At 33.7% G+C, this 11102-nt stretch overlaps 1 pseudogene; it reads right to left on the bottom strand.

Moving 5' to 3' along the window:
• Window positions 1-6031: 6031 nt before the first annotated feature.
• On the bottom strand, window positions 6032-7106 carry LOC124078825 (probable mitochondrial glutathione transporter SLC25A39; annotated as a pseudogene).
• Between the last annotated feature and the right edge of the window lie 3996 nt (window positions 7107-11102).

The following is an 11102-nucleotide window of genomic DNA, read 5'->3' as shown; positions in this document are numbered from 1 at the left end:
AATCAAGTACTTTATTTGAATACTTTATACTAGATTTTCTATTAGGATGTAGGAGGAAAGCAAATCAGTGAACACAATATTGAGATCATTCATTCAAACAGTGATCATAGGAAAAATAATTTTTTGTTTTATTTGTCTACTATATAAAATACACTATGCTACATATTTGGAATAACATACCTAGCAGAAAAGAAATAAATTGAAATTTTACTTGCAATTTAGTGGTGAAGCCAATCTTTAAACAAATAACTTCATTAGTGTTTTCAACTTTGATAAATACTGAGAAGTGTTAGCTGACATTATTAGATATAATGGAGAGATCTCCTACTGGAGAGTGTGCATTTTTGAGAGCAAGTTTACAAATTTTGTAATTTCTTACATAATTCAAATCAATTATCTCTTATGTATGCTCACATTTTATACATGGATTAAATTAGATGCTAAGTTTTCATGTAAATAAATAATATACAACAAAGAAGAAATATGAACTCAAATTAGACTGACTTTAGTTTCTGTTCTTTTCAGTATTATACCTTGTCTTGCATATGAAAAAGAAAAAGAATTGACAATGCATTGGAATAGGATGAAGTTAAATTGACAGATAATGGGAAGATACATGACTTTGGCAGACAGATCAGTAGGCATGCCTTCCTAAGTCATGTTAACATCTGAGACAAAACGAAAAATACTGATCCTGCCTGAATTTATGCTTTGAAATTTTACTTTTAGCACTAATTTCTATTTTTAAATGATGCATTAAATATTATATATCTTCATTATGAGAACTTTTATATCTCCTTACATTTTGGGGCCAAGGCAATATCTTAGTCACCTGACAATTATCTCAAACTTGTAGGAGTAGGAAGAGGACAAGGATTTGAGGTTATATGCAAAAGAAGGGTAACAGAATCAACCAGGTAATCAAAGTGGCTAAAAAGAAAAATATGTACACATAATAAATAACAAAAAAGTCTTTATTAGTTTTATTAACTTACACAAATACCTAGTGTCTTAGTTGATTCATGTAGAAAATGCGGAAATAAATAAGGGATAATCAATATGAATTACTGTAGCAAACACTAGAGATCTTGATGAGATTAAGTACTGTTTTGAGTAGATGAAATATAAAGAAAACTGAAAAATTAGGAGATGTTGTTTAAAGTTTTGAAACTTTATAGATTTTGAAGGAAGTGAAGTTATTTTTAATTTTAATGGAAATAACTAAAACTTTTCATGATGCCAATTAAAATAGCAAATATTTCTTCCTAAAAATAATACTGGAGTTATGTGAGGGCTCACTTAAACTCAATAAGTTTTATTAGTGTCTGTGTAAATGAAAAATTAATTTGTATGATGTTAAAATTAGTTGAATTTTCCTCAGTATTTTATGACATAGGATCATACTTTTTATCACATAATTTAAAGTTTTTTAATCAATTTGATGCCCAGTTTTAATAAACTACATGAAATAAGAGCCAGGAGGCAAAGCCCACACTCAGATTCCATATTTATTTTGGAAAGAAGCTCATTGTCATGTAATGAATTTCTATAAACCATGATTGTTAGAAACTTAAAATTTAATTACAAGAGATAATTTATAATTATTGTGGCTGCCTTTTTCCAGAGTCTCTAACAGCTTCTATGATAAATGATTGTTATGTGCAATATGGTCTGTTAACAACTAAATTAGAACATTCCAACCATATGTCTATCACTGCAGGCAAAGTCCAGGAGGAGGATGAGATGATAAAGATATAGGATAAGTTCTCCTCATAATTAAATGGAAGTAGAAGCTGCTGGATGACAAATCATAAGTGAGATATGAAATTATTGCTTCATATGTTTAGAGATTAAAAATGTGGACATTCATAGAAATATATGCAATTCTAGGAATTAAAGTAAATAATTTCCACTCAGAGAAATATATGTACTTCACCCAAATCTTCTGAACATAAGATCAGATGGAAAATTCATTAATTCCAGCATAAGAGCTTCAAATCATAAATTTGGGTGAGGTTACACCTTTTAAAACTGCAAATTGAAGTTAACAGATCAAAATCAATTAGCTCTGCTAATCTGTTCACAAAGGTGTAAATTCTTAATCAGAATTTATTACAAGGTTGACAATGTAATTTAACAACAGAACTTAAATCTTGATTAGACAATTCAACCTTCAGACTCAGGTTCATTTATTTCTTGTTTCTTTTCTTGAAGAATATGAAAAATCATATTTTAGTGTTAGCCCAATCACACAATTATGAAATTAAATGCATATAATACATATAAAGGTTTACACATAAAGATAAAATGTAATTTATATGCTAGAAATTGTATTGCTTAGTGCCAATTAGGACTTAGGAATGTTTAGTGAGAGTTGGCTTTGTATATTAATATTATGGGCATAGTCTTTTATCTCAAAATGGACCAGACGGTAATTTCCACTAAAATTCTTTGTTTAGAAACCATCTCAATGATATTATTGATTTTCTATGATAAGGAGTACTTGAGAGCATTGAAGTATCTTTTGAAATGCAGTCAGCTGCTCATTTGCCACTGCCACTGGTGGAAAGTGTTGCCCTGAGTTTTAAATTGTTTCACAGAAAGATCAGTACCCTTAGATGTTTTTCAAATTACACAAAACCAATTTCTTTCAAAAATGATATATAGCTCATTTGTGGTGTTTGACTTTGGAAGCTAACACATTTTAGTGTTTCTTGAATCCAACTGATGCCTATTATAATGAAAATAAGTTATTCAGAGTAGATATTGTGAATACTATAAAAGGTTTCTATGTCTCCTTTTGTTTGAGCAACAAAATTTAGTTCTTGACTTACATGAGAGCACGTATTCCTGCATATAAGAATAAACTTGTGGAAAGCTAATTGTATTTATTTTAAAATTTTATTCTTTAAAAGTACCTTACAATTTGGATGTATGTGTTTTATGTGTTATTTCAAGTATTCTGTTGTATCTCTCTTTTGCAGGGAGAATCCTGGGGATTAAGCTTAGGGGTACTAGACCACTGAGCCACATTCCCAGACCTATTTTTTAATCATATTTAGAGACAGGATCTCACTGAGTTGCTTAGCACCTCACTGTTGCTGAGGTTGGCTTTGAACTCTTGAATCTCCTGCTTCAGCCTCTGGAGCCACTGGGATTAAAGGCATGCACCACTGCACCTGGATCTGTTGTACTTCTTGATCTTGAAAATTTCCATTCAAAATTTCGTTAATTCATAAAATTATATCATTTGCATATTATTATTTATTAGAAGATTACTACATAATGGGAAACCTCTAAAAATTGGTTGAGAGGAGAAAATGAGATATATTTTCTGCTTGAGAAAAGCTGAACTTCATGGCCACGGATATTTCAGAGATATAGTTTACAGTATTTTAGACATAACACAATCCTAACAGTTGACTGCTAGATGAAGAAAACTCAGTCCAGACAGGTTGAATGACTCTTCGAAGTTAATAACTAATTGCTATCAGAATCTAATTGTGTCTGATATGATATAATTTCAACCATATTTTAAATCTTCAGTCATTACTCACTTCTATAATCCTTCAATTATATCATAATATATATAACATGTATCATATATAATCAATTATATGTCATATATATCATATATACATTTCTATATATATCATATATACATTGAGTGAAAGAGGGAAGTAGGGAGAGAGAGGGAAATTGATAAATATCAATAGTAATTTTCAAAGAAGTTGCTACACATATTAATTTAATGCTAGTTTGAAATGACAATTTTCAGATAATGTCCTCAGTGTTTAGGGCAAATCTGCTTTTCTGTATTAATTTTTGGTATGCATTTTGTAGATCTGAAATGATAAAGGTTCAAAATGTCAAAGAATCATTATACAGACACCAGCTTTCTAATAGATGTCTGTGTAGAAAATGTTTTAGCTAATCTGATTGATTCTCAGGCTATTTTGAAATCATCAGTGGACCTTAGAAAGCCTTCTAAAGAGAATTTATTTTCAACAACCCCTCAGGTTAAAATGGTTAACAGCTGAATTAAGTGCTGTACCTTCAGTGACCTGAAAGGGGAAGGGAAAGAGCACAGTGGAATAATTTGTAGAGATGTTATACTATGTTCTCATTAAACAGAGAAGGAAGGAAATGAAGAGAAGCTTGGTTTCTGAAAAACAGAACTTTATACTTGGAAATGATCTTAGGTAAAACTGTATATATTTTCTATATGTCCAACACTTTGCTAAACACCTCATATTCCTTATTTAATTGTCATTTCCACAATGCATGATATATAGAATTTTATTCTGTTCCTTTGACCAATGCAGGAATCAAACTATTGTAATCTCCCTTTCTTTTTAAAGTAAGGCAATCAAAATTCAAAACAGGAATTCGATATCCTCAGCATCCCTTTCTAACTCAAGAGATTGGAACCTTATACTTTCTTGATACTTTAACCCTACTTTAGCAAATAATTTCCTCCATAAAGACTATATATGTGCATTGAGATATGAAGAGGTTGATCAATTAATCAATTGGTAGTAAGATATGAATTTATATATACATCAATAAAAATTGTGCATAGGAAATTTGTAGGGTTTACCTAACAAAGTTAAGTATAACATACAAATATATTTTGAATATTCTACCTTAGAAGCCATATTATTTTCTGTTGTTATTTAGATGGATTCAGATTTAAGTGAATTTACATTTTTAAAAAAGGTCCATGTATTTTTTTATTGACTTTCTAAAATATAAGTATAATCATTTCACACATTAACAATGCTTTAAAATTAAGTAATGATTCTATTTGATTTGACTTTTTTATTTCATAAGCCTTGGAATTTGTGAGTCATTATAATAAATACATACTTGTTCGAGAATGCAGTAAAACATGTTTTTATGTTATTCTCTGTTACAAAATAATTTTGACAAGACCAAAGAGGTAAAATGCTATGCATAATGTTGATAAGCATTTGCGAATTCTAACTTGAAATTCTTTCCATATAGTGACTGGAGTTGGAGTTCTATGGTAGAGCACTTGCTTACCACATGTGAGACACTAGGTTCCATCCTCAGCACCACATACAAATTAATAAATATTATATTGTACCCATCTACAAATGAAAATATTTTTTTAATTTTTTTTCACATAAATATGGATGGAAAATAAAACTTTCATTTTCTGGCCATAGAAAAAATTCACTTTCACTTTGCAAAATAAGGATACACACACACACAGGGTTAAAAAGTCATCTTCAATTTATTCATTTAGTGAAAATTTCTGTCATTCATAAAATATGACCATGTGTAAATGTGTTTATGTATGTACCAATGTATGTGTGAGTATGTGTGTGTGTTTAAAAATATAGTGTGCCTGCTCCTTTAGGACATCAGTTTTAAATTTCAATTCATCATAAAAGTCCTCTGTGTCAATAACTTTTAAGTAAATACATGGTTAATGACTTCATCTCATAAAATAAAGTTTGTCCTAGTTTAGCTAAGGCTGAGAAAAATCATTTATCCATATCTTCCTAAGTATTGAAAGGATAAAATTAATCATTGCCATTCTCAATTGCTACTACTTTTTAAACTAACAGGAGGCCTTTCTGGTTTCCTTTGTTTGGGCACTTATGATATTGAATATTAGTTCATAATATAGAATACAAAATAATTCCAGTGAAGACACTAAGATTTTATTATTATGTCAATACTGAGGACATTTTGAAGAGGAGATAAGTTCAAAATATAATTCATGTGTAGACATACTATAGGGCAAGTATCTTTTTTTTTAATTATCAGATTTGGTTTCAAATTTAGGGGCTGGAAAGAAGTGCTGATCTTGGCAAGGGGGAGCAACAGGATGCACATTGAGTCTAAGCAAGGCCTGGGGGCCTAGGGTTAGTGGGGAGGCCTACTTGGCTGGGAGAAAAGGGAAGCAAGGTACTTCCCTTAGTGCTGAGGAAAAGGCACTGAACTCAGTTGCCTCTTGACCCCATCCACAGAAAAGCTGGAGTCCATCACTTGGCCCCATTTAATGACCCAGTGGCTTTTCCTGGTTCAGCCTCTGGAAGAAGCTTTTGCCATACTCCTATGTGCTGATCACAGTGACATAGGAGGGGGCAGCCTCCATGATCCTGGCATTGGGGGCGAGGACATGGGGAGCCTGCAAAGAGTCACTTGGTGCCTGATTCAGGCCATATCCTCTGAAGCCACAGGCAAGTAGAGTCAGCAGTGGGGACTCCACCCCCACAGCCTCTACAGCTCCCAGGGCAACCTGCCACTGCATCTTCTCCACATTAAAGGTAGGAGTCGAGAGGGCAGCCACCATCCTTGAGATGCTGCCAGCCGCAAAGGGGACCCATGGATGTCTGGCCATGATTTTTGAGCCTTTCAGCCAGCTCTTCACCAGTTCATACTTGAACCTGCACAGAGCTGAGAAAGGCACATCTCAAAGTGCTGTGGAACCCCAGCCCAGCCACAGTAAGTGCCAACCACCCTGAGCCACTGCAGCTGGACACAGGTGCCTAGCTCACGGTATTGATGCCCGCTGACCCTTTAGTTTTTCTGCACAAGTTCCAGGGGGCTGATCATTCTCACAGTGACCAATCGAGTTAGTGTGCCAACAACCATCGGTGCATAGAGGTCAGAAGTTAGGGCTTGCCTACAAAGGAAGGCCTTGAGTTGGTCATAGGTGGTGAAATAGATGGCCATAGATGGAACAGTCATCACCAGGGTGGCTAGGAGATGGCTCCATAGGGTCCTGATGCCCTCGAGCCTCAAAATCTTCACAAAAGCATCCACAGTGCCAATGACATGGATAGGGTCATAAAACCAGGTGGTACAGGGTACCATCTGAGCTTAGGTATGGGACTCCAGGACACCATTGCAGTACTGGAGGCACTTCCCTGTGGATTGGAAAGAAGAGGGTGATTTGGTATTGGCTACAAAGTCTCTAGGTAGACATTGGCTTGTTTCTCACCAGCTTGCATCAGTAGGCATCACATGACACATCCAGCAGTGTCACAGACAGGGGTGACCACAGCTCCAGGCCCAGAGGCCACCATCAATTGGAGAAGGCTAATGCTCCCAAGATCCTGGTCAACCATCTTGTTGTTTCAATCCTAACTCTAAGCAGATGTTAGCCCCTGGAGGCACCAAGGGGTCTAGGGGGCACATAGTGCTTCCATGCACCATGTGGGGTACCTGCATGTCCACCCTTAGAGCGAGCACCTTGAAGAGTGATAAATAAGGAAAATTCTCTAATTCTGAAGGTGAGATGCGTTGAACCAGTGTTTCCAAATCTTATGTAATTGTGAATCACCTTGGGTACCTACTAATAAGTAGAATTGATTCAGTTAGGTCTTGAGTGAGATATAGGCTTTTCATTTCTAGGAATGTCCTAGTAACACTTACCTTGGTCATTGGCAGGATTGCATTCTCTTTGGAGTCTATAAGAGAGCACCCATTTCCTTCTCCTTTCAAGCTTTTAGAAACTCTCCAAGCAGTCATTGGTCTCATTTCTCTATCTTCAGAGATAAAAATCTCATTCTGAGTCTTCCAAGTCTTCTCTGTTATAAAGGAACAGTATATGGTATTAGGGACAGAACCATATTAAAATAAAAATAAAAATTTCTGAAGTAGACTGCTAATATTTTACCCCAAAGAATTGCCTTGATTTTATAAGAGTAATTATCAAAGACAAAGAGTTATGGTATCCAAAACCTGTAATATATTAGTTGGTTTAGTTCCACTCCTGATTATTTTATCCATGAGTAAGGATCTCTATAGGCCTAACATTTTTTTCCTCACTGTGTCCATTCATTATGTCTCAGAAATATGGATTTTGAAAATCAACTCAGTATCTCTAAGTCATTCCCTTTCTTTTTATCTTTCTATTTTGAAATTAGGCTCAACAAGTTAAAAACATGTTATTTTAGTTATTCTCAATTATACAGTTAGCTTACCAGTACAATTGTTATGCAGGAGACCCATTATTGCCAAGGACTATGTATTGCCCTGAATATTTTTGTCCTTCCAAAATTCATACATTGCAGTACTCATCAAATGATATCTAGAGGTGAAATAAATATGTAGCTATCTCTTTCCATAAGCACACACAAAAGAAAGGTTATGTAAGCACACAATAGAAAAGTGTCTGTCTGGAAGTCAGGAAGAATTTCTTACCAGACAGGGAATCCACTGGCACATTCATCTTGGACATCCTGCAGAACTGTATGAAATAAAATTCTGTTGTTTAAATCACTCCATAAATAGTACTTTGTTAGAACTCTGAAGCAGACTAAGATACACAAGGTGAACATATTCCAAGTTTCTGCTTTCCTGTAAAATAGGTTCAGTTTCTCCAGCATTGTGTTTAATAGTTATGAAGGTAATGTTTAATTTACATTTAGCTTTCTTTCTTTTTTTTCTTCAATTGGTTGAAAGCCCAGAAAGGAATAGAAAGTGTTTATGTTTTAGCCTTCTCATCTTCCATGTTTACTAATGGTGTTAGTTTTTGATTTCTTTCATTTGTGATTTTATTTTCTGCCATATGCCTGCCTGAATGGAATGCCCAAGTACTAATGTAATTATCAAAAGTGGTTTGCCATTACAGCCTTCTAGGCAGAGTCATTTCCAGTGACATTGCTAATAGATCTCATCATGAAGTTGCTAAAACATCATCTCTGAAGACAAATGGATAAAAAGGTAATGTTTGATTCTTCATTATAGATCATTTATATCCTCCTGCTGACACAGCCTAAAAACATCAAAGCAACACTGTTACTTTGACTTGCGCGATTCTTTATGGCGAATTAAATATTTATAAATAACATGAGGTCTTCTGTGAAATTTGTCATTAGAGTCAATTTACACGGTAGAACTAGGCCTCACACTTTCTTGACCTCAATTTCAGGACATACTTGCATTTAATGTTAAGGTAACCTCTCCGTAGTCACATGTTGACCCTCCTCATCACAAAGTTCTGCTCCATGTTGCAAAATGAAAATCCAACAACTTTTCAGTAAAATTATCTTCCCAACAGCCCTCATTCTCTGAATCCCACTTTTATTTTACAGAATTTTATTTTTTTATCTTGCCTAATAAATAATTCTAACCTCGTCATTCTCAATCTCGATGTGCATGTGATTCATCTGAGAAGTTTGTTAAAACTCCTAATTCAACACTTCTCTCATGGCTTTTCTGTCAGAGTGTCTGTTGATTGCTCAAAACTATAACCAAAACAAATAGATAATTACATGAAAAATAATGAAGTTGATTCCTCCATTCCACCACACAGACATGAACTCAGAATGGCTCATCTGTCTACATATGAAAGCTGAAACTATAAAACTCTTAGAAAAACAAAACTTAGAAGGGATCCTTTCCTATATTTTGTGAAAAAGAAAATGAAAAATATCCACATATAGTACTTCAAAATAAAAGAAAACTTGTCCTAAAAATGATACCAATCAAGAAAATGAAAAGAAAATCTGCAGATTTGTAGAATATATTTGCAAATCATATACCTGATAAGGAATTGTATACAAAATTCTTAACTCTAATAAAAAGTTAAGTATGCTAAAAATGCACAAAATTTCTGAAAAGACATTATCTCAAAAAAATTTTATCATTCATTAAAATGTTAAACATATAGATAATATATGGCCCAGGAAGTCCATTTTTATATTTACTTCATAAATAAAAATATGTCTATTCAAATATTGTACATTAATGTTTATAAGCATTATCCTAAAAACTGGGCACAACTAATAGCCCACAACTGACAAATTTATAAAATGTAAGATATCTGTATAAAAGAATATTGTTTGGCAATAAAATTGATGAAAAACTTATACATAGCACAACATGGAAGAACAAAGATGAAAACACTCCATTTGTGTTATTTTAGTAGAATTTTTCCAGAAATAAATAAAATAAAATAAATAATGTATTAATTTTCTAATTCTAAGGCTTTGCTCCTATTTCTTTACTACTTCTATAGAATTGCTGGGGATGGGAGTGGGGAAACTGCTTCATTAGCTATTAATGATATTAAAAAGAATGCCTATAAACTATTATGGACTCCGAAGTATTCAAAAGGCCTTTTGTTTTTGCAAAGTATTATGAACCCCAAAGTATTCAAAAGGTCTTTTGCTTTTGCTTAAATGTTACTGTTTTATACTTCATTTAGTAATATCTGCAAAATTCTACTTGATTCTCAGTTTCCAATCTTCATCACATTCAGCCAATGCCTCACCTCCTGTTTAGGGATTTTTGAAGTGATTGTCCCCCACTTTTCAACTCTAGCTCCATCCTGTGCTTACAAACTTAACTAAAAGCAGAGTTGCATTTAGTCTCAGGACACAGACCTTTCTACCTCTGTTTTTAATGTATTTCTAATTGCAGTATCTGCTGAATTTCCTTCTAAATTGAATTTTTGGGCTCCATTCTTTTGGCCTACAATCATACACTAATCTATATAGGTATTTAAGTTCCCTCTTTTATTAGCAAAAATAAGTAAACAGACAAAACATGAATGAAACATATAACACTTACACATATATATTCATTCCATTGTTTTTTTTTCCTATTCCTATCCACTATCCTTCCCTTCATCCCCCTTTGTCTAATCCACTGAATAAATATTACCCCTTCCCCCACACCTTGTTATGTGTTAACATCCACGTAATCCATGTACCAGAGAGAACTTTTTTTTGAGGGTTGGCTTATTTCACTTAGCATGATATTCTCCAGATCCATGCATTAAGTCATTACTGGAAAATATCATTAAGTCATTCTTTATGGCTGAGTAATATTCCATTGTGTATTTATGCCACATTTGCTTTATCTAGTCATATATTGAAGGGCACCTAGGTTTGTTCCATAGTTTAGCTGTTGTGAATTGAGATACAATAACATTGATGTGGCTACATCACTGTAGTATGCCAATTTTAAATCCTTTGGATATATACTGAGAAGTGGTATAATTTGGTCAAATGGTGGTTCCATTCCAAATTTTATGAGGAATCTCGATTCTGATTTCCATCATGATTGCACCAACTTGCATTCTCACCAGCAGTGTTTGAGTGTACACTTTTCCC

Source organism: Marmota monax, unplaced genomic scaffold (genome assembly GCF_021218885.2).
Source record: "Marmota monax isolate L192 unplaced genomic scaffold, Marmota_monax_Labrador192_F-V1.1 WCK01_AAM20220418_F8-fsc00009, whole genome shotgun sequence".
NCBI lineage: Eukaryota > Metazoa > Chordata > Mammalia > Rodentia > Sciuridae > Marmota > Marmota monax.
Note: the sequence above shows the minus strand (reverse complement) of the source record. Positions and strands in the feature narration are given on the sequence as shown.